Genomic DNA, 25,901 nt, shown 5'->3' with positions numbered 1-25,901 from the left:
AGAATCACCAGGGGTGTGAGCTAACAATGCATTTCTTGGCCCTATCATGCTGGGAGTATATTTGGTAAGTTTAGAGGGGTTCAAGAGTTTTCCTCCCCAGCACCGCAGGTTAATCGGATGCAGTTGGTTTACAGACAATTTTTTGAGAAAGGGTTTCCTGACTCTACTGTTTCCTCTAGCAGAGTGTCCCAATTATAGTAGATACTAAAGAAAAAGGAGATAGGGGGCCAGGTGTGGTGGCTCACACCTGTAATCCTAGCACTTTGGGAGGCCAAGGCAAGCTAATCACCTGAGGTCAGGAGTTAGAGACCAGCCTGGCCAACATGGGGAAATTCCATCTCTTCTAAAAATACAAAAAATTAGCTGGGCAAGGTTGGGCACACCTGTAGTCCCAGCTACTTGGGAGGTTAAGGCAGGAGAATTGCTTGAAGCTGGGAGGTGGAGGTTGCAGTGAGCCGAGATCGTGCCACTGCACTCCAGCCTGGGCGACAGAGTGAAACTCTGTCTCAAAAAAAAAAAAAAAGAAAGAAAAGAAAAAGGAGGAAGAGAAGAAGTGAGAGGAGTTGGGTGATGGACTTGGGACTTGGCTACAGGAATAACCGAGACAGCTGTGACACAATAGTTAAAAATATTAAACGGTACACTTCACATATCTGTGAGGCTTGTCAATCTTTCTTTACATTTGATGTCAAAGATGTAAAATGAGGAATCCTGAAGGTCTGGTGCTTAGAGGCAGAGAAGGGGCAAAGCCAGCAGTTGGAAACAGATGAGGTGGATATGTCCTTCTGCAGAGCCATCAGTGTGGATTAGATAACAGCAACAGACACATCCAGTTCCAAAGACAGTTCTCTTGAGCACAAAGGTGCTTTCTTGTCCACATACCTACTCTACCTAGCTTGGCTTTGACACTCGTAAATAAAAACATCCATTAACACACATAGGATCTCAGAGAGTGAAGCCTACAATTCCAGCTGGCATTTTAGCTTTGCATAGTAAATAGTACCATCCAGCAAGAAGAATCTCATACTTGAAGAAAAGATCATAGGTAAAGTGGCAAAAACAAACTAGATTTGGAGATTAAATAAGTCTTCCTGCATAAGCAGGACAGAATCACTCCAAGTTAGATGCCATTGCCTCCAAGATTTCTATACTGAAAAAAGAATAATTTCCAAGCTCCAGTGGCACACAATATTTCATCCAACCACATTTGTGGCCAATAAAGGAATCTGGAAAGTCCCTCAGAGTCTGTTCTCTGCCAAGGGCAGAATTATATTATAATGTTGACAAAGGGCCAAGCCACATCTCTTCCTGCTTCTCCCTTCTCCCCAGTTCTCTACCATCACCATAAATTACCTGTCAAACTGAGTAAAAACAGCTGAGCAGGGACCCAGAGATATAACTTCAGTGAACATCTCCCCTTACAACCAAACATGTGGACACAACTGGTCTATCATGGACTTTCAATATGTGTTTGTTGAGTGAATGGACAAACTAATGAATGAATATATGAAAGAATGCATTAACCATGAGACAGCCCAGGAATCAATGTTAACAATGTTATATAGCACGAGAAAAAGTCAAATGCTTGGCATTGACTCAGAAATACTGTAGTAGTTGCTCAATAAATGACTGTTAAATGACAAGGGGTAAGTACTTATGAGACACTGACACATAAGAAGCATATTTATTCAAAATCCCAGGGCAACGTTCCACAATTTGCCTACTACTAAAAAGTATCTAGTGTTCTTATTAAAAATACAAATCTTCAAACTCTATTTCTACAGATCTGTGGCAAATTCTGAAAATCTATATTTGCAAAATACCTAACTACCCTAGGGCCACAGTGATAGGGTAGTTAGCTATTTTTCTTCAATCTACTAGAGTTTGACCAATTTATTCATTCATTAAACAAACATTTATTGAATTTTTACTCTATGCTAGGCACAGAGTTAGGCACTAGGCATACAGTATGACCAAAAAAATATATAAGGTTTTCTTCCTGATAGGACTTATCCTGGGGGAGATTTGAAAGTCATTAGTAGGAACAAGATAACACTCATCAGCCTCTGAAACCAACACAAACAAAAACCACCTATATAAAGTCCCTGGACTGGTGAATGAGAAAGGGTAGAGGATACACACACACACACCCACACACACACACCTCTCTAAAAATGATTAAAATTCAAAGTTTAGGCAGGTGCTAGAATTTGTACTGACTGCCTCTTTTCTTATCATTCCCCATACCTTGGCTGGTGTGGCCTAAGAAGGGAAGCATTCAGGGTCACTTCAGGGACAAGAGGTGACAATGGGGCCAGGGCTAATGCTCCCCCATGACTTCCAGAACAGGAATGCGTCTCTCCCTGGGACCTATGGGACTTGACTGAGAAGAGGTTCCAGAAAATAAATGTTATAATTACTGCAACAGATGAGTGAAGCTTTCATTGCAAGCTGAAGAGCATTTGTTGTGAATGTCTCCTTAGGGAGGTGATTGTGAGCCTGGGGCCCTAGTGTTTCTATCTTTATCTCCAGTAGAAAGTAGGCAGGGCTGAAGCGCAAAATAAGCACCAGTTTTGGAGTTAGGGAGAATTGGAATTCCGACTTCTCCACTTATTTATTGGGTTAGTCAAGGTAATTCCTTGAGCCTCAGTTTTCTTGTCCATCAGGGTCACTGGGGTCATTAAATGACAAAATACATATAAAGTGCTTAGCAGAATTACTGGACCATAATAAGCAATTCACAAATCTTTGCTATTATTTTCATAGGTGTGCAAAAAAGGGCAGCAAGGATCTCCGTCTATATTTACCTATATCTGTGCATATTAATTTTGTAGCTGTCATCTTGACAAGTTTCCTACTTATAGAAGCTTGGAGTTTTCACACTTGCCTTCCAGATTTTCTGTATATGAGATATTCATGAATTGGGGAAGGTTATGAAAGTTGAAAAATAAAATAAAATAAAGATATTCATGAAAAACTTTCCTTATTCAAAGGTGTAAAGGCGAGGACCTAGTGGGTTTAACACCATTGAAGGAGGGTCCTGGAAAGACATGGCTGAAGACATGTTTCTGGGGAGTTCATTTTCACCTGTAATCCGTGCCCAGTGAGAATTGTTTCTGGTATGTAAATCATTAACAGTATTGATTCTTTGGCTAAAGAGAGAGTGGAAAGAGGGCTGAGGGTGTTGGTGGATTGCAGAACTTAAACTTTGTGAAAAAGATGGTTTCAAAGGTGAGGGGAAGCACCCAAAGTGTTGGGACAGGAGGCAAGCAGTAAGGATGTGGGGTAAGAGGAGTCCCAAAGGAAGAGAAGATGATGAAAGAGAGGGCAGGACACCTCTCTTAGGTCCTTGGGTACTTTGAGCATTGCCTGGGTCTCACCCCGGCATTGAACCCATCCAGGTCATTTATTTACGGGTTCATTTGTTGATTCAACAGATATTTATTATGCACCTATTGTGTAGCTGCTCCTCATAGCAGGTATATAATAAATGATTGGACTGGATTATCAGGTTGCTCCATGTAATGACTGCCTTTGGGCAGGTTACTTTACCTCCATGCCTAAATTGACTAATTGGTAAAGTGAGTATGATAGTAGTATTTACCTCATAGATATGTGGTGAGGATTAAATCAACACTGTATGTGTACAGGGCTAAGAAGAGTGCCTGGCAAATGGTAAATTCTCAATAAATGTTAGCTACTGCTTACTGTTAACACAATGCCATTTGGGTGTCAAACTAGGAATGCTATTTTTAGGAGATTATCAGTTCTTTTTTTTTTTTCTTTTGAGAGAGTTTCACTCTTGTTGCCCAGGTTGGAGTGCAATGGTGCAATCTCAGCTCACTGTAATCTCCGCCTCCCAGGTTCAAGTGATTCTCCTGTCTCAGCCTCCCAAGTGGCTGGATTACAGGCACTGGACACCACACCCAGCTAATTTTTGTATTTTTAGTAGAGACGAGGTTTCACCATGTTGGTCAGGCTGGTCTCAAACTCCTGACCTCAGGTGATCCACCCATCTCGGCCTCCCACAATGTTGGGATTACAGGCGTGAGCCACCATGCCTGGCCAAGATTATCAGTTCTTTCCACAAGCTTCCCCTCACAAACACACTCCAGTTCAAGAATACATGATTTCTACAGTCAGTTTAGCTTTCCCAGACTTCAACATTTCAGAGATTTTTCCTTTTTGTTCCCCTATATACCTCACATAAGATTCTCCTGTTTGGCCTCATTTTTATTCCTTTATTTAATTTTAGCAGCTTTAGAATTCCTGTTTTTGTTTAGAGTATTCATTTTTTTCTCAAACTTCTTGCCCTCTGCACAGGAATGAGTCCTTACTTCTCTGACACCTATGATTGGAGACAGTTTAAAGAGTTCGAATAGAAAGCTCTCGCTAGATTTTTTTTTTCTCTTTCCTCTCATCATTTCTTCTAACATGACTTTTTGTTCTTAAAATCTATGATACAGGTTAAAGATGGCTGGTTCATCTCAAGGTGATTGATAGACTTTAATTCATTCATATACCCCCAGACTGATGAATCTCATGGGATTCAACACAAGATTTACTTATATTTGAGCTATGCCTACAGTTTTCTTCAAATCTCCCTGTCTCCATTTCCCCACTAGGGAGAATGGAAATCTCGTCAAATTCCTGCCGACCTCACAAGGGTGTTATAAAGGTTAATGAGGCAATTTCCCAGCAGTTTTTTGAGTGCCGAGAGTGTATGAATTTTATTATTGCAAGATTATTGAGGCTTTTGGTGCTTAGGAAATAGCAGACATTCCCCTCAGACTATTAGATAAGAGTTCTTACTTTTAATTTTTCATATTTAGTAAACTCAGCTTCTTTCATCTTTAGAGTTTTGTTAAGCATTTTGTTAATATTTTGATGAGATGGAATTCTGAAAGTATTATATAAATCAGAATATATAAATACAAATATTTACATGCATTTATGTGTGTGTAAATACTTGTGTACCACATCAGTGATTTTACATATAATACTAAAAACATTTTCCAGATAAAAGTTTCTCAAAGAATAAATATTAAAGATTTGAGAAAGCAACACTTAACTCTCACTAAACCCTCCATCCAATACCTGAATTCCCCCCAAGACATCCCAACAGTTGTTGTCCTATCTCTGCGTACATCTCTCCATTGACAATGTGTTCCATTCTCTAAACTTCTTACCATGTAGAGATTCCCTCCTTTTGCTAGGAAAGGGCTGTGTCATGTTGTCTCCTCTCCCCTGAAATATCCAACTCTTCCTCCATCCTCACTAAGTGAACAGTCTGCTTCCTGCTCTGCTAAGGAAACTGAAGCAATCAGAAGAGAACTTCCACAGTCTCCATCATGCTATATTCTGCTTTTACTCCTCTTTCTATGGTTGAATAAACTTTCTGTGCTCCTAGCTAAGGCCATTCTCTCTCATCTACTTTAGGACATTGCACCAGCATTCTCCTCGCTGTCACTTGCATCGTCCATTTTTCTTTCTCTACTCAATTACTCCTATCAGCATGTAAATGTATTGTTAATTTGCTCATCTAAAAATAACTTTTTAAATCCCACTTGTCCCACCAGCTAATATTCATTTCTCTTCATCCCTTTTCAGTAAAAGTCCTTATAAGTATTGCGTATACCCACTGATCTGATCTCTCTCCTCCCATTCCATCACAAACACATCATTCAAGTTTCCGCCTCCACTGCTCCCCTGAAACTACTCTTCTTAAGGTCACTAGTGAACTTTGCATTGCTAAACCTGATGATGATTTCCCAGTCCTCACCTTACTTGACCTAGCAGGGTCACTCTTTCCTGCTTAAATACCTTCTTTGCTTGCCTTCCAGGACTTCACATTTGCCTTGTTTTCTTCTGACTTTTCTAGCTGTTCATTCTCAATCTCCCTTGTTTGTTCAGCTTCAAAACATATCACTTCTAGCCTCACCCTGACTGTCCCTACCCTTATCCAAGCTCCTATTATCTGTCACCTACATTATTGCAATTAGCCTCATAATTGATCTCTCAGCTACTGCCCTTACTGCTTTAACAGTAGCCAATTGATGCTGTTAAAATATAAGTCAAGGCCAGGCGCGGTGGCTCATGCCTGTAATCCCAGTACTTTGGGAGGCCGAAGCAGGTGGATCACCTGAGGTCAGGAGTTTGAGACCAGACTGACCAACATAGTGAAACCCCATCTCTACTAAAAATACTAAATTAGCCAGGTGTGGTGACACACGCCTGTAGTTCTAGCTACTTAGGAGGCTGAGACAGGAGAATTGCTTGAACCTGGAAGGTGGAGGCTGCAGTGAGCCAAGATCACACCACTGCACTCCAGCCTAGGTAAGACAGTGTGAGACTCCATCTCAAAAAAAAGTATATATATATATAGATACATATTATATGTCAAGCCGAGTTATTCTTCTGTTCAAAACCCTCCAGTGGCATCCCATCCCATTTGAAGTAAAAGCCAAACTCATTGTCATGTCCCACCAGGCCCAATGTGATGTGACCCTGTGTTATCTTTCTAATCTCCTCTCTCCTGCTACTCTCCCCCTGTTCACTCAACTCCACCACACCAGCTTGCTCACTGATCCTTGACTCACCAGGTCCACTTCAACCTCAGGAACTTGGTACTTGCTCCTTTTTCTACCCTTCCCTAAAGGACCACATGATGAGCTCCCTCACTTCTTTCATTTCCTTACTCAAGAGCTACCTTCTCAGTGAGGCCCTCACTGGCCATCATATCAAACACTGTGAACCTTCCCACTCCCCTCGCTCATATTCCCCTTCTCTACCTTTTTCTTCCTTATCAATTCTCATATCTACCCACAGTTTACTCATTTGTTTACTATCTGTCTTCCACAGGAGAATATAATCTCCATGAAGACAATAATTTTGTGGATTTATTTACTGTTTTATCCAGTGCCTAGAATTATGTCTGGAAAACAATAATGACTCATTATAAATATTTGCTAAACAAATGAATGAATAAAGTAAATAAATAAAACCATTTATTAAATCTAGCATATTGTTAAGAAGATAAAATCCAAATATTGATATCAAAACACCTAATCCATAGATGGATTAGGCCATCTATGTGCCCTGTAGGCTCTGGTGTTACTGAAGCACCTGACTGAATGACCTTCACCCCAATTCCACAGCATCACTTGCTGGCCACATGCTTCCCTGCAGTAGCTTGGTGTGTGCCCAGAGAACACTGGCTCTTTCCCAGGAGTTTGCCAATCTCATCACTGTTAACTAATCAACAGAGACAAATAGGATTTTGTCCTTTTTCAATATTCAACTAGGTTATCAGGTCTCAATCTTATTAGCTTTTGCCTCTTAGTCTTGTTCCCAAATCCAACTGGTGATGATTTCTATTCATACTTAATTTAACTCTTAGGGAACTGGCTGCATTATAATTTTCTGCTTCTCTAGTTTGCCTAAGTAAGATATCATTCATCAGTCAACAAACACTTATAGAGCTATCAGGTTACAGGCATTGTATAATGGATGCAAAAATAAATAAGGCCCAGTCCTTGCCTTTGAGGAGATCAAAGTCTAGAAGACGAGGGAGACTTGTAGATGGACTCAGTACATTAGAAGCTCAGTGATAAAGTGTTATAGAAACACTGAGCAGAGAGCAATTAAGTCTGCAGAAGTGAGTTTTGAAGGCTGGCAAGATGCTTTCTGAAAACGTAAAGTGCATTGTAGTCAAAATAACTGCACAATATTCAACCCACCCTCAATGTTTTCAGCTTTGCACAATACCACATGAGTCACTTTCTGCTTGCCTTGAGGTTGAACAGTGTTCCAGAGCTCCAGTTTAAAATAACTTGAATTTTTACAAAATTGTATATATTTCGTATTCATGGCATTTGATCCATCCCCAGGAATTCTCCTCTCTGGAGATCATCAGCCTGGATAAAGTAATCCAAGCTGCCTACTTGGTACATTTTTCACTGTGAACTCACAGACTATTAGAGCTGTGAATCTGGAGACCAGCTTTGCCCAAACTTGACCCTCTTCACTGCGGAGAAAGCCAAGGCTTTCTTGGTGACAGCCAAGTCACCAAGAAGGTGACAGCCTCCCTAAGTGTGCGTGGTGATTTAGGTCACCTCATCTCTCAACAGAAACTAATCTGAAGATGTATCAATTCATGCAACACATCTCCAGCATCAAGCCTGTTTTACTTCCCTCCAGACTTGAAATAGGCAACATTGCTCTGTTCTACTGCCCTCTCCCGTGTTGGCAATTTGATTGCCAAGGGTCTATGTAGCCAGGAGAAGCCAGTGTCAGCAGTCTGACCTAACCACTTTCCCACATCTTAACACAGTCCTTGAGTCACCCCAAGCTTTGCTTTTAAAAAGGTTCCAGTGTGTCTTGAAGGTCTGTGAGTCAAACTTCATACCTAGGTCTTTGTTGGGTGTTAAAGCCTATCACATCCCAGCATTGCAGACTTTTTCAGATTCTCCAGGGTGTTCCTCACTGACTCATATTCTCCAGAGCTTGCCTAGATATAGAATAAGAAAAGGAATGACATGTTTCCTGCTCAGTACTTATCTTCCCTACCTGTCTGTAGTTCTGTAAATAAATGTATGTAGCCCAGCATCATCTAATGTGAATGTTTGGCTCTTTCAGTTTCCATGCTCAAGTTGCCTCAGTTAATGAGGACTTATTTAAAGTACCAAAGGGAAATAAGAACATGAAGCCCTCTTAGCAGTCAAATCATTGGCCTGTGCAGTCACTCAGGATACCATGGTAGACTGGTAGTCCACCAGTCTGAGTCTGGGCCATCCAGTCATCTCTGCTCTGTTACCTCCCCTATTCCCCTCCCCTCTGCCTACTTTTTCATCCTTTATTAATGCTTGGTCTACTTCTTCTGCTGCCACCAGTCACCATTTAAAAATATATGATTAAATCATTTTTCATAGTTTAATGAGTTTCATTTCTGTTAGTCTTGATATAGGCCACTAGTTGGTCTCTCTCTCACTGCCTTGGCCTCAGGGAGCATCTGCGGATGGAGTGAGATCAACGCCGCCAAGCCGCAGCACATGGAGATCTGGACATAAAGAACTACCTGTAATCAATCATCTCAGAATGGGGCAGGGTAAATGCAGGCCAAATGGCAGGTCTACCCCAAATGGCCTGTTCCATACACACAGTTTCAAACTCTGTGGTTTCTTTGAACTCTTCCCTGAAAAATAGCATCTGTGAGAAATGTCCTGTAGAGAGGAAAGTATAAGAGCCATATATGTGCACGAAGTAGGCAAAATTCCTTATCTTTTTCAGTTTCATATTCTTAAAACTTGGGCTTAAAATACCCAACTTACAGAACTGTTTGAAGGACTTAAAGTGCTGCACACAAGGCCACACTGCAATATGAATGTTCATTCCCTTCCTCTAAAGCATACAATTATGCATGTCAAGTGTTTAAACAAGGTCTGTTCCTCCCTAGCTAAGCCGTGGTCTGGCTACTCCTTTGGATCCAGGCCAGGGAGAGCAATAGTAACACCTCATGTTTGCTGACCGCTTTACCTATGTTAACTCCTTTATATATAAAACCCCTTTATATATAAAACCCCTTTATATATATAATTCCTTTATATATAATATATATGTGTATATATGTATATATTGTACATATATATGTGAATTGTATACCCTGATTCATTTATATATAAAATGTATGTGTGTGTATATATATGTGCATATATATATTGGTGAAAATAAATACATAATGTCAGGGAGACAAGTGTTATGAAGGAAAATGAATGAGGGTAAGGATATGATATGTATGTATATATTATATATATACACACATATATATGTGTGTGTGTATATATACATACGTATATATATACACATATATATACACACACATATGTATATATGTATATATATACATATGTATATATACACACACATATGTATATATGTATATATATACATATGTATATATACACACACATACACATATATATATATATAAAATCTTGAATGTAATCTCCAAGAGTTTAAGAACCTATGGTTGCTCACTGTTATATTGCCAGGGCCTGCAAGTATACTTGACAATTAGCAGCATCCTTTAAATGTTTGTTGAATAAATAAATTTAACCCACCAATGACCTATGATCCAGGTATTATGATTACCCCTTATTTCAGGAAAGGAAATTTAGCACTGAGTAGTCAAGCAAATAGCCCAATTCACATAGCAAATAGGTGGTGGAGGGCAAATTAAAACCCAGATTGACCCTGGAATCCCCATGCTTCACCGTTGTCCTCCATGGCCTCTTGGCATATGGCACTGCCCAGGTGCACTGAGAAGAAAGCCTTTCTTTTACTCTGCGTATTTGAATCAGAAGCAGACCTAGTTCTAAAAAACAGAAACAATTGTTATTTTATGAACTAATGCTATGTATGATCGCCAGCAGCACAATTTTTACCCACCCCCCGACTACAAAAGGAAGCAGCATGGCAATCACTATATCCAAAAACATACTTGGTCAGGGACCATTGTCAGTTCCAGAGAACCAAACCACCTGGAACCTCAACAAAAGTGATGAAATACCAGCATCTCAGAAAGTTAAAGTGGATAATCCTTCACAGGGGTTGCCCAATGATGCTGTAATCTGAACTATTGCACAAATAAAGGCCTTTTGACAGCTGGTTTGTGTTTTTCCAAAAGATGAACCATCAGTTCTTCACAAACAATAAAGAACATGTCCCACATTGACATGTCCTGAGAGAGGAGTGTCAGGGTCACTTCATTTACAGCCTGTTGGAACTGTCACATCAAGATTGTCACAGAGGAAAAACTTTCAGCTATGTCTAAGGCAACAAAAAACCTTCAAAAACAGAAGTGTCTGGCTAAAGTTGGGTAGTAATACTTTTTTCTCACAAGTAAACATGTCAAGAGAAGAATAATAATATAATTTAAATAGGATCAGAATTATAGTATTTGAGCTAGACTTATATGACTTCCCTTTCATAACAATTTATGAAATGTGACTGATATCTATGGAATACTGTAATTTTGGCCTAATAGCTATATTCTAAGAAATATAATTATTCAAAAATATATATTTCTTTACAGATAAATACCTATCTTATCATCTGGGATTTACTTCAAATCAACCTGGGTTGGGAGCGGAGGAATGAGGGTACACATTGATTAAACAAGACTGGCCATGCATTGATAACAGGTGAAGTTAGGCAATGGGTAAGGAGAGGTTTATTAGTACTATTAACTTTGCTTTTACTTATGTTTAAAATGTGGCACTATCTAAGAAGCTGAACTAATTCATTTCACATATCAAAAAATAATACTAAGCGATAAAGTATATAATGAAACAGTGTGCACAATATCAGTAAAGTAATACATAGCATTAAAAGCGATCCACTTAATTATGCCAACCTTGAAATGCCTTACCAACTAAGTATATGTCGAGAAAGGCAATCCACCATGGGCCCTGAGCATCCTCACACCTTCTTGCTGGGTATGTAAAGCATGCAAGGCCATGACTGATCTTTACCCAGACCATTGCTCAGGGTTGTGCTTGCGCAAGCAACCTTGAGGAATAAGATAATGTCTCTCTCCAGACAGACAGCAGGTTTGCTTACTATAAAAGCAGTGTGTTCCCCAAGCTTAGTGCTCCCTGGCTGCCACATGAACCAGCTATGTGTAAACATCAACATAGGCCTTTCTGCACTGCCCCTGTGGGACTTGCAGTGTGTTGGAAAACCAATGCCAACATAAAACTCATTTTACTTGCTCCATTGTGAGTAATAAAGTCCTTTCTCTCTGATCCAGAAGTCTCATGTCTTCTGCCAGTATCCATGAAATAGTAATAGGCTAGCTTATTAGCTTGCAAACAGAATAAAATTCCAGATCCTGACACTGCCTTAGCTTTGGAAAAACGTAACCAGATTATAAAATACACCAAAGCACGACGAACTGTAACACAAGTCAGCAGCTCTAGCAATTTACTAAATGTTCATTGTCTCAAGTGGCATAGATGGCAGACAAATTAGTTGAGAATTTATTTTACTTGTAACATCTCACATGATCTAAACATTTTAGATGAAGAAGTCGTTTCCGAACAAGGTGTGGGCTACGTGACTGGTTTTTATGTAGCTTGAATGTGTGTATAGTCCTGACCTCTATTGTCAATTATTTGTTAAATATTCATTAATCAACTACATGTCAAATGTGGCAGCTCGTGTCTGAAAATGACTCAAACCTGATTACTTCTTACATTGATTAGTGAATTCGCCAAAGATGCCCCAAACATGGCTAAACAGAGACAGCTAACATTAAGTTTTGGAGGAGTTTTACTGACAGATCGTCAGGTGGGCCTCAGGGACTCCAACTGATAAAATTGCCTCTATGGTTCTAGAAGTTCCTCAGCTTTACACGATCAGAAATGCAGTTTTGCATGCACTTTGAATTATTCAGTCTGAAGAACATGACCATATTTATGAGATTTAATTTGTAAATTGCAATCCCAATTTATTGTAGGAGTGTCTAACATGATGTTTGTCACAACCAAAGCCCTGTCTGAGGTGGCCTTGTGACCACACACCTCTAGGTATAACTGCCTGGATCGGAAATGGGCTTCCAGTGTGTGGATAACCAAAGCATGAGGCCTGGCTCGGAAAGATAAACTAGACGAATTATAATTATCAGTAGAATGAGTCTGCTGCAAATGAAGCTGAAGCTGAAAATATACATAGAGAGAGACTACAAGAAAATCAGGGGACTTAATGTGTAGAGATGAAGTTAGGGATATAAAGAGTTAAGATTAGTTCAAGTTGGCTGGGCAAGGTGGCTCATGACCGTAATCCCAGCACTTTGGGAGTCCAAGGAGGGAGGATCACGAGGTCAATAAATTGAGACCATCCTGGCCAATATGGTGAAGCCCCGTCTCTACTAAAAATACAAAATTTAGCTGGGCATGGTGGCGTGCCACCTGTAGTCCCAGCTACTCGGGGGGCTGAGGCAGGAGAATTGCTTGAACCCGGGAAGTGGAGGTTGCAGTGAGCAGAGATCGCGCCACTCCACTCTAGCCTGGCAACAAAGCGAAACTCCGTCTCAAAAAAAAAAAAAAAAGATTAGTTCAAGTTATAAAGAGGAATAGACAATGAGTAAGAAAGTTGTCAGGGAAGATACTTGGCAGGAAAAATTAACTCCAATTGTCCTGGGATGCTTAGATGCTTATAGCAAATCAGCCAATTCTTATATTTTCCTGAAGGGTTACATTGAGTAATTCATTGAATATTTATTGAGCATGTATTATGTCTGGGCACTGATCTATGTCTTGCCTTCATGTAGCTTATATTCCAATCCAGATAAATAAAATAAACAAGTCAATTATATAGTATGATAGACAGCACTGAGTGCTATGGAAAAGAAATTAGAAAGGTAGAAGTTGTAATTTTTAAACAGAGAAGGAAGGGAGAGCTTCATTGAAAAATGACCTTTGAACAAAGACTTGAAGGATGAGGGAATGAGCCATCTGGGTAGAGGGAGAGGAAAGGCCACGAGGCAGGGTGTGATTGGTGTGTTTGAGGAACAGTAAGGAAGGCAGTGTGGACAGAATGAACTGGAGGACTAGGACATGAGATCAAAGGATGGAGAGGGGGAAGAGGCGATGTACAGGGCCTTTGGGGTCACTGTCAGGAGTTGGGCTTTCATCGTGAAGATTTTATCTGAAAGATTTTAATCAGAGGAATAAAACTTTAGCCAATCAAATCAGGAAGTGGCTTTGGTGAGTAGAGCCAAAACAGTGGGAAATGAGTGAACCTAAAATGTCTCTTAAAGAAGAGTTTGAGGCACTTCTTTCCTTTACTGAAATAATCTTGCCAAAGGCTCCTTCTAATCTGGACAGTGCAGGAGAAAGCTTGGTTTGGGGGATTTTCTTTTTATGGTCTGGCCTGATCCTCCTGCTTCTATCTCCTATCTATCTGCAGACTCACCACAGCACAAGTGAACAGATCCCCTGGGATCAAACATAGTTCACCTTGATTGGAGTTGGGTGTTCCCCAAATTTTCAGTTCCACATTATTATGATTTCTCGGCTTATAATCCAAGATAGCGAATCACCTCTATTATAGAAACATTTTACCACCTTCATAAAGGGGTTCTCGTTTCTCATTTTTCTAAGTTTATAGTATAGCTTACCTCATTACTGAAGCCATGAACCACCTATATGAGTAAATTTCCTTTATTTATCCTCTTCTCATGCCTGAATTTAGTAAAATGAAATATAAAAGCTACATTATCAAAAGAAACATATGTACATATAATCTTGCGCATACAGTTTGAGTAGAATTAAACTAACATGCTTCCAAAGGGAAGTTATATGAAAAAATACTTTTCTAAATTTCAAATAAATGAGGCCATGTTAAATATCTATAATTAGTCATAGGTAAAGCAATGAACATATCCTTTGTAAACTTTAAAGCATTCTCCAAAAGTTATTTCTATATAAGTCCCCAAACATATGTCAAGATATATATAAGATATATGTAATATATAATATTATATATTGTTTGGCCATGGTGGCTCACACCTGTAATCCCAGCACTTTGGGAGGCTGAGGTGGGTGATCACTTGAGGTCAGGAGTTCCAGATCAGCCTGGCCAACATGGTGAAACCCCATCTCTACTAAAAATACAAAAATTAGCTGGGCATGGTGGTGCGTGCCTGTAGTCCCAGCTACTCGGGAGGCTGAGGCACGAGAATCACTTGAACCTGGGAGGAGGAAGTTGCAGTGAGCAGGGATCACACCACTGCACTCCAGCCTGGGTGACAGAGTGAGACTCTGTCTTAATAATAATAATAATAATATATACTAACCATAGTGCATATTGCTCAGATGCAAAGACAAGTGAGACTAAACTGATAAAACTTCTAAGTGCTACAACAAGTGGGTATGAATATATAGCTAGAGGTATGGTGCAGAAAATTTTGTAAAGTAACTAAGAAACAGAATCAGACCCTGAACTTAGGCACTTTCCAATCTAGTCAACTCTTTTTTAAAAAATATTAAAAGATTATTATTCCTTTGAGGCCAAATAAGGACACGTTCCTAGAAGACTCCATTGCGGCGGTTAGGAGCAGAGGCTCTGGATCTCTACCGCAGGCTTGCCCCCTAGGACCTGTGCAATCTTTGGCAAGTGACTTAATCTCTCTGAACCTCAGTTTTCTCATCTATGAAACGGCCTTAATTGTACTATCTCATAGCATTTTATGAGGATGCAGTGAGTTAATATGAAAAGTGCTTGGAACAATATCTGGCACACAGTATGCTCTTAAGAAATGTTATGCTCTTAAAAAATGTTAGCTATTTTTATTACCCATATTTCCTTGAACAGCAAAGCTTTTCACAATCAAAGAATAGCTTCTCAAGGAGAAGAATTAGGGGTTAAAAGGGTTAAAAGTTCTGAAGAATGAATCAGCATTTTTCTCTCCCTTGTTTATCCCTGTCTGTTTAGCAACACTGACTAACAGCTCAGAGGAAGAGGTCCAGAATGAACTTGAATGACAAGGAAAACAACTAATCTTCCCTAGGCAATATCTTTATTAAAGTTTCACTTTAGTAACAACCAGGTTTTCACTGAGGCAGGTTGGTTGGTGTGGGGTGGGTAGAAAAGGAAAAAGTAGGCCAGGCACAGTGGCTCACGCCTGTAATCCCAGCACTTTGGGAGGCCGAGGCAGGCGGATCACCTGAGGTCAGTAGTGCAAGACCAGCCTGGCCAACATGGTGAAACCATGTCTCTACTAAAAATACAAAAATTAGCCAGGTGTGGTGGCAGGCGCCTGTAGTGCCAGCTACTCGGGATGCTGAGGCAGAGAATTGCTTGAAGCAGGGAGGCAGAGGTTGCAGTGAGCCGAGATCGCGCCACTGCACTCAGCCTAGGCAATGAATGAGACTCCATCTCAAAAAAAAAAAAAAGGAAAAGCAAAGAAAAAAATAGGTCTGCCTCGACATGCAAAACCCGAAAGACCCAGAGATACAGGTTCCTTTTCTGGGCCACTTGTCTGCACTTCTGAAAATGCTGACCAGGTGTGGCACACAGGCAGTGGGACACCAAACCACATGGTCCAGACAGACGATGAGCGTGCTGTGATTACCTGCACAGTTTACTCAACCTCCGGGTACCTCCATGAAAAGGCATGTACGCCAAAGGGGAATGTGCCTTTTCCAAAGGGACACATGTCCAGGTTTACTAAGTGGAAGAGCTAGTAATTTCTCCTAGCTTCTCTCTGAGAGGTTATCTAAGTGTTTGATGAATCTTATTTGATTGTTCGAGCAGTTTTAAGTGGTATTGCCAGCTTAAATTCAGCCCCTGTCTTGGGACATCTATAACTTAGAAATGTTAAATACAACGTAACTACTACCCTACAATTGAGTGTGGCATTTTACAAAATAATAACCAATCCTGGACAACTATAAGAGAGTTTTGAGAGAGGCAAAGAGAAAAAAAATTTCAGAAACATCTGAATTTTTCTACTCCCTGTTTTGAAGCATCACTTAATTGGTACCTACGGAAAAAAAGATGATACCTATTTATAGATAAAATATATTAATAATTAAAAATTTATGTATAATTTGAAAATGTTATCAAATTTCTCATGATTTCTGTACTATTTATGATCACAATTGCTTTTAAAAATACATTTTCCAGCTGCTGAGCTCCTGGGCAGTATTTGGAGACCACAGAAAATGAGACATATCAGCTTCTTCACAAAAGAGTCCTGGACTGCTAAGGTCACTTAACCCCAGGCCTCCAATCATGGCAGCTAGCACTGGGAAACATCTCAGAAATCACCTAATCCAGTTTTCTACAGGGAGAAGTTTCTTCTTAATAAAATGGTAAGTGGTCCTTTGAAAACTTTACCACATGTGAAAATAATTTGAGATGGGCCTAAGACCATTATTATGTAAATCTAAAGCAGCAGCAGGATTATGCTAGGCCGATGCCTGGCACATTATGGTAGGCGCTCAATAAAGGCTTCCTACGACTAATAAATGATGACTGAGCCAGCAACTAAACTCAAGTACTATTCAGGTATCAAGAGCCCCATCTGCTGGTCAAAGAGAATTCATCTGTAGCCCTGCAGATAGTGATAAGAAAACTGATGTGTCAGAAAATTAGAAAATATTAAAAGGAATATCAAATAGGAAAGAGGTATTAGGGATCATCTGCTGAACCCACTTACTTTACAAATGAAGACACTTGTTACAACACTGACGAATTCCCAACCAGAAGAGGAAAAAGTCAAATACTGTAGTTTATCAAAATCATTGTTCACACAGAGTAACTCTGAAAAACATTGACTGTCATACAATGAGTATGAAATTTTGTGAGGTGAAAATAATCTACATATTGAAGATGCTTTCTGGTTTAAAATTGCTTCCTGCTCTTCTCAGGAAAAAAAAAGGTGATTATGAGAGTTTGGACTTGTAGTTAAACTTATGTCCAAATGGAGTTTCCACCATTGCTAGCTATTTCTTGGTTGAAGTATCTCTGTCTTAATATCCTTCATCCTTAATGTGTGAGTCATAATATTCTACCATGAGGATACAAGATCACCTATTTAATGTATAATGGTGGGCACATAGTAGGAATCCCAAAATTGGAGAAAAAGAAAGGGTGGCTGTGGGTGTTGCTATTATTAATACTGTGGACTAAAAATAACTTTCCTACATGCCTCACACCGGGATTGTGAGAATTGAGATAATGTATGTAAAAGTTCTTTGTAAACTGAAAAAGTGTAATACAAGTAGAAGTTACTGTGCTTAGACACAGAGATAGTAATGTACCAAAGATTACAATTTTAATCATCAATTTAACAACAAAATCTTAAAAAAAAAAAAAAAAAAAAAGAATAAGGCTGTGCATGGTGGCTCATGCCTGTAATCCCAGCACTTTGGGAGGCCGAGATAGGCAGATCACCTGAGATCAGGAGTTCGAGACCAGCCTGGGCCTACATGGCAAAGCCCCGTTTCTACTAAAAATACAAAAATTAGCCGGGCCTGTGGTGTGTGCCTGTAATCCCAGCTACTTGGGAGGCTGAGGCAGGAGAATCACTTGAACCCGGGAGGCAGAGGTTGCAGTAAGCTGAGATCACGCCACTGCACTCCAGCCTGGGTAACAGAGCGAGATTCTATCTCAAAAAAAAAAAAAACAAGAATAAATAAATAACATTTCTTGGATAAGCTATGTTTTAAAAAACACAAGCTTTCATTTGCTGCCTGGAAAGATTGTTCTGGGCTCTGTTTCCTCTAAACTCAGCTTAGAAACTGAACAAACCTTAGTTCATCTGTCTCTTCTTACATTTCATAATATACAGTAGAAGACAGTTGACTTGGCACTTTCTACTTTCTCCCCAGCTGGATCCATGAGTTCATTAGGTGCCCTTTCTATGCCCTTCCACCACCACTGCCTCACATGGTTAGAGCATTGGCAAACTTTGCCTTTACATAACAAAGGTCCCTTCTCTTCAGCCTCCAAGGTCCTTGACCTCACTGTCTTGAGGCATCAGCAGCTCCACTTTCATTGTCTTCTCCAGGCCTTTCTGGCTTGCATTTTTCATCTCTTCAAGACCCTGCAAGTTTCAATCCGTGTTTGGTCCTAAAGCCACACATTCATCCCAGTTATTGATTGCTGATTAAAAGCAAGCCGAACCTTTAGTGGCTGAAAACAGTTTATTCCTATTTCCCAAGGTCCTGCAGGCTGACTGGACTCAGCTGAGTAGTTCTCCCTTGGGGTACCTCACGCAGTTGTAGTCAGATGGCAGCTGAGCTAATGTCTATGAAGCCTCCTTTGCAGGACTGGCAGTTGAGTGTAGCAGCCAGCTCCAAGCTCAGCTGATGTTGACAGGATTGGCCACATGTGGGTTTTCCGTATGGTTTGGGGTGCTCACCATCCTGCAGCTGGGTTCCAAGAGGGTGCATCCCAAGAGCCAGCATTCTCAGAGGCAGGAAGCAGAAGCTGCCAAGCTGTTTAAAAACTATGCCCAGCACTGACAGTCACTTTTGCCATCTTTAACCAGGCAAAGTGGTGACAAGGCTGGCCACATTCCATGAACAAGAGAAATCATCTTCTTCTCTTAATAAGGAGCAGCAAGTTCACTTTGTATAAAACATATGAGTTAAGGGTTACTGCTGCAGTCACTTTTGGAAATGACAATCTACCATTTATAGATGTTTTTAAAAATTCCTATCAACTCACAAATAATTAGAAAGAAGGGGAAATAAACCTTGAAAAGCTAGACAAATAGAATAAAGTGAGGAGGAGATATAGAAAAGTTCAAATATATAATGCAGACAGTCCCCGGCTTATAATAGTTAAATTTAGGATTTTTCAACTTTATGACAGTGTGAAAGTGATACACATTCAGTAGAAATCATGCTTCTAGTACCCATACAACCATTCTGTTTTTCATTTTCGGTACCATTTTCAATAAATTACGTGAGATATTCAACCTTTATTATAAAATAAACTTTGTGATAGATGAGTTTTCATAACTAGGGGCTATGTAAGTGTTCCGAGCATGTTTAAGTTAGACTAGGTTAAACTATTATGTTCAATAGATTAAGTATATTAAGTGCATTTTTAACTTTCTATATTTCTAACTAGTGATAGGTTTATTCGGACATGACTCCATCGTAAATTGAGGAGTGTCTGTAATCAAATTCCTGAAAGTAGATCACTCATTAAAAGACAAGATTGACAGAATAAAACAAAAATAAACAAATCTATATGATATTCATAAGTGATACCCCTAAAATATAAGAACGAAAAAAGTTTCAAAGAAAGTTATAGAAAACAATACATGGCAAAACAACAACTGCAAAGGGCTGAGTTAGCTATATGAACATAAGAGTCCATCAACTTTGAGACAAAAAATTACTATGATATGAGGAGGGTCACTACACAATGATGAAAACTTGAATTCACCAGAAAGATATGACAATCAGATTTTGTAAAACTGATAATATATTTAAAAATTATAATCATGGCAGAAGATACAACACACAACTTTATTATTATTATTATTTTGAGATGGAGTCTCGCTGTGTTGCCCAGGCGGAGAGTGCAGTGGCGCGATCTCGGCTCGCTACAAGCTCCGCCTCCTGAGTTCAAGTGATTCTCCTGCCTCAGCCTCCTGAGTAGCTGGGACTACAGGCACATACCACCATGCTCGGCTAATTTTTGTATTTTTGGTAGAAACGGGGTTTCACCGTGTTGGCCAGGCTGGTCTCGAACTCCTGACCACAGGTGATCTGCCCACTTCGGCCTCCCACAGTACTGGGATTACAGGCGTGAGCCACCGCGCCTGGCCCACAACTTTAAATTATTGATGTGTCAAGCAATAACTCAAAAGCGAGCAAAACAAAATGATATTTAAGTATTCATATATATGTGTTAATACTATTCTTTAAAAAGCAAAGAAGTGCTTTTATATGCATTGAAATACAAAGATAAAAAAGCAAAGATATGATAAACACCAATTCAGGGCAGTAGATGCCTCTAGAAGGAAGGGAGGGAAGTGGATAAGGATAGAATACAAAGATAGTATTAAGAGTATTGGCAATATTTTAATTCTTATATTGGGTTATAGGTTCGTAGGACTTTATGCATTTTATTATGCTTTATAATGTATAACTGCTTCATATATGTTTGAGTATATTAAATATTATAAAGTAAAATGTATGTAAAAGGAGGCCATGTGCTGTGGCTCACACCTATAATCCCACACTTCGGGAGGCTGAGATGAGAGGATTGCTTGAGCCCAGGAGTTCAAGACCAGCCTGAGCAATATAGTGAGACCTCATCTCTACAAAACAAAACAAAAAAAAAAAATTTAAAAACTAGCCCAGGTGTGGTGGCACATGACTTTAGTCCCAGCTACTCGGGAGGCTGAGGCAGAAGGATTGCTTGAGCTCGGAGGTCAAGGCTGCAGTGAGCCAAGATTGTGCCATTGCACTCCAGCCTGAGAGACAGAGTCTTGCTCTGTCTCAAAAAAAGAAAAGAAAAATGACATGACATCAAGCTTTATAGGGGAAACAAAGGAATGTAAAATGACAAACTATAACTTAATTGAATTAACAATCTGAGTCCTTTTCCATAATCCATTGCTTTAAAAATTTTTTTCTTCTGACATTTTTTTTTCAACCTGATAGGGGCTCTTAAGCTGTGTCTCTGGATGATGTACCTTAGGACATTCATGAGCTCCCTGAAATAACAGGGAAAACTCTGTATCTGTGAGCGTGTGCGTGTGTGTGTGCGCGCGCACGCCCGTGTGTGTTTGTGTGTGTATGAGAGTGTGTGTGTGTGTGTGTGTGTGTCATAGAGGGGTAACAAGAAAATAATAGCACCCACCTCTCAGTGTTATGACACAGCTGAAAGGAGCAAATATATATAAAGAGTTTGGCACCGTTCGTGATAAAGAATGTACGTGCTTTGATTATTTCTCTTTTTATTGTAACTTTAATCAAATCTTCAATTCATCCGTGACCCAAAAGATTAAGCATCACTCTTAGAAGAAGCAACTCCTTCCCTTGATTCTGTGTATTTGGATCTAATTTATCCATTGTAAATAAGCAAAATGATCATGAGCTCACTTTTTCCACTGCAACATACAGGCACATAAAGAGTTAGATTCTAGAGACAAGTAAGTAAAAAGCTTACACTTTCAAAAGAAAAACTAGCTTTAAAATGTTTCCTATTGAAATATTTCTTACAAACATACATAAAGTGCACAGATCCTAAGTGTGCAACTCAGTGGGCTTTCCCAAAGGGTACACGCTCATCTAAGTAGTATCCAAATAAAAAAACAACAGTACCAGCAACCCCCTTTACATCCCTTTCTGGTCACTACCCCCACCTCTCAAAGTAACCGTTATCCATAGGAAAGATTGACTTTTAATAATGAATTAGAACATAGGATAAGTGTATGATGACCCAGTTGAAAGTACAAGGGTTTTAGAGCTAGACACACTTCAGTTCAATCCCAGCTGGTCCCTATTACAAGGAGACAATAATATCTACTAGAATGGATTGTTGTCAGTGCTGGAAGTCATACGTATAAAGTACCCAGCGTGGTACCTTCCCTTGTTTACTTAGTCAGCTCTTTCTTGTTATGATATTAAAAGATCCGGGAGATGGGTGGGGTCCTTGCTAGGGTTAAATGAGATGATAGATGTGAGGCCACTTTTGAAAGTTGAAATATGTTATTATACAAGTGTAAAGTGTATGTGAAGAGATACAGTACAGCAGTTGCCATGGGGGGTTAAACTTGTTAGCTATTTTCCTATCATCTCAGTTAAAATAGTGCAGACAGTGCTGGGGACTCTGATTTATAGCTATTCCTACCTATTAACCTGGTTAGAACTTGAGTGCTCTGTGTGCTCACACTCCACTGTCAAGAGAAAACTTTTTTTCTGAGACGGAACAATTGCCAACATAAGCACTTAATGACATGTGCAAAGGTTCATCCGCAACAGGAGGCATCTGAAGAAATGGACTTTATGAAGAGGAGGTGCCATCCATTACCCAAAGGCAGCTCCTTGGCCTTCAGTCAAGCAGTGGCGTCATGCTGCTTTGAAACTATTTCCACCCTGCAACAGATACAACATCAATCATAAAAGCACTGTTTTCAGTGAACATAGAAATAAAAGCAGACATTCCATGATTAAACTATATTTATCACACCTGCCAATGTATGCACATTTATACCACTTCCATCTCCAGAGGAGAATGTACAATCATGCATTGAAAAAAGTATGGGGTGTGAGGAGGAAAATAGCTACAGATAAGTGGAGAAGTAACATTTGTGGAGCACCTCACGTGTTCCAGAGGCTGTGCATTATCTCATTTAATTATCAGAACATCCCTATGGGGTAGGTATTGTCATCTTCATTTTACCAAGAGGAAAGTGAGGCTTGGAGAATATTTAACTTGCTAAAGGTGAAACAGCTGGTAACTGGCAAAGGTGGCATACGAATCCAAATCGAATTGGTTAACATAGTTTTGGAGAAGTATTTAGCCACCCAAACGGCTATATTGGTCTAATATAAGCTTTCTAAGAGCAGTACATATTCTTTTGGGGACTTCATTTTCAAATTAACATAGAGAACCTAGAGTGCAATTAGACAAGAGTGATCATAAGGGAACCAGACCTCATGTTTCTGAGCCTGAAAAACTAGAAATAGCTAACCTGAGAAAAATGGAGGCACATGACAGGCTTTTAATATTTGAAACACTGGCTGTCATTATGGTGTGCAGCTAAGTATGTTCTGTATAGGCACAAGGGTGGAACCAAAACCAATTAACTAAAACGAAAAAATAGCTTTCTAAAAGAAAAGTGATCTGAAGATGGAACGGGCTGCCTTGAGAGGTAAGGAAGTTCCCATCCTGGTAATGTCAACAGTAGTTAGAACACACCTCATTTTGGCTAATGAAATTATAATTTGAATTTTCTTGTATATTTTATAACAAATTACCTAAACTAAATTCCATAAACTTGACAACAAGTGGACTTTGGGTAATCTTGTAAAGAGGTAGCTAGACCACAGGGTGCAGCAGGACTGAGGGATGGGCAAAGAGGAAGGAAGAAGTAGAAGTTTATAGTCAAGGGTGTGCCCTATTAAAAACTTGACTTTTTAGGCCAAGCACATGGCTCACGCCTGTAATCCCAGCAGTTTGGGAGGCCGAGGCGGGCGGATCATGAGATCAGGAGATCGAGACCATCCTGGCTAACACGGTGAAATCTTGTCTCTACTGAAAAAAAAAAAAAATTAGCTGGGCATGGTGGCGGGCGCCTGTAGTCCCAGCTACTCGGGAGGCTGAGGCAGGAGAATGGCGTGAACCTGGGAGGTGGAGCTTGCAGTGAGCCGAGATCGCGCCACTGCACTAGGCGACAGAGCCAGACTCTGTCTCAAAAACAAAACAAACAAAAAAATTTTAAAAAAACCTTGACTTTTTAAAAACAGCTTTAAGATATAATGGACATTTTTAAAATACTACACATATTTGGGCCATGCCGGGTGAGTCACAACCTGTAATCTCAGCACTTTGGGAGGTTGAGGTAGGAGGATCACTTGAGGCTAGGAGGCCCAGTCCAGCCTGGGCAACATAGGGAGACCTCATCTCTACTAAAAAATGCAAAAAATCAGCCAGTTGTAGTGGTGTGCACCTATAGTCCCAGCTACTCGGGAGGCTGAGGTAGGAGGATCACTTGAGCCCAGAAGATGGAGGCTGCAGTGAGAGCCGTGAATACACCACTGCACCCCAGCTTGGGCAACAGAGTGAGACCCTGTCTCAAAAAAATAAATAAAAAAACTACATGTATTTAAGATGTGCAATCTGGTAAGTTTGACCTTTGTTCTGGAAACCATGCCACAATCAAGATAATGAACATATAATGTGGAATCTAGAAACGTTGAACAGTAAAGTCATGGTTACTAGAGGCTGGAGAGTGGGAGGAATTGGAGAGATGTTGGTCAAGGAGCACAAAATTTCAGTTACACAGGAGGAATAAGTTCAAGAGATCTACTGAACATCATGGTGAATATAGTTAATAATAACATATTGTATACTTGAAAATTGCTGAGAGAGTAGATTTTAAGTATTTTCACCAAAACAAAAGGTAAATATGTGAGGTAATTCACATTAATTAGCTTGCATAGCCATTCCACAATGTGTGTGTGTGTGTATATATATATATATATATACACATGCACATCATGTTGTATACTGTAAATGTATACAATATACAATTTTTATTTGTCAATTAATTATATTTGAAAATATAAACTTAAAATACTGTAAAACATGTTGTATAGATTAATCTTGAATATGACTGATTTATTTTCTTCAAGTCAGACATTTTAAAAGGCCAAAATTATGAAACATTAAACAGAAAAATATTACCCTCACTTCCTTGCTAGGTATGTCCTTGGTGATGTAGGGCTGGGCTCACAAAAGAGCACTTCCAACACTATTGTTAATAAATTCAGGAAAAGATGCCATGTGGCATCCTATTTTTAAAATCTATATTCACTGATGAGTATATATGTGAAGTTATAGCTGGTCTTCACTTGAAATGGTATTTCATAGGCACGTTCCTTAACTTTACTTATGATAACTAAATTTATGGAGTACTATACTTTCTGAATAGAGCCCAGAGTTTTGCTCTTTGATAAGCTGTGTCAAGACAAGACCGTTGTTTATCTCCCCAGAATTCCCTTGACTGTTTTCAAGTCCCACAGACTGGTAGACTATGTGAATTAAAAAGAATTTTTGTCATCTAGAAAGCCAGCTGAGGGGCACTGATCAGCCCAGTAATGTTTTCAGTGCCTCCTCACAGATAGAACCCAACCTCTCTTGGTTAAAAGGCAGCTGGGCCTGTGTCCACTCAGGAGAGGATCCTAGTACTATACTTGTAACCTTTAATCAAGTTAATGAAAAGCTTGGCATATGGGGGGATAATCTTTGGCATATGTCTATAATATCCCCTGTGTTTTAAATTTTTTAAAAATTTTATTAAGGTATATCTTGGAGTCCATCATTTTGGGTCAGTTTTTCCGGTTACTACATGATCTTTCAAAATAGTTTCAAATCTCTTATTTCAGGAAAAATAATTTGTAAGTATAATTTAGGTATTATAATCCTTCCTTTCTTCCTTCCTTCCTTCCTTCCCTCCCTCTCTTCCCTCCCCTTCTTCCCTCCCTCCTTCCCTCCTTCCCTCCATCCCTCCCTCCCTTCCTTCTTTCCTTCCTTCCTTCCTTCCTTCCTTCCTTCCTTCCTTCCTTCCTTTCTTCCTTCCTTCCTTTCTTCTTCTATCTTTTTCTTTGCATTTTTAGCTACTAGAAGGGGCTGGGGCCCTG

Source organism: Nomascus leucogenys, chromosome 9, assembly GCF_006542625.1.
Source record: "Nomascus leucogenys isolate Asia chromosome 9, Asia_NLE_v1, whole genome shotgun sequence".
NCBI classification, from domain to species: Eukaryota; Metazoa; Chordata; class Mammalia; order Primates; family Hylobatidae; genus Nomascus; species Nomascus leucogenys.
Note: the sequence above shows the minus strand (reverse complement) of the source record.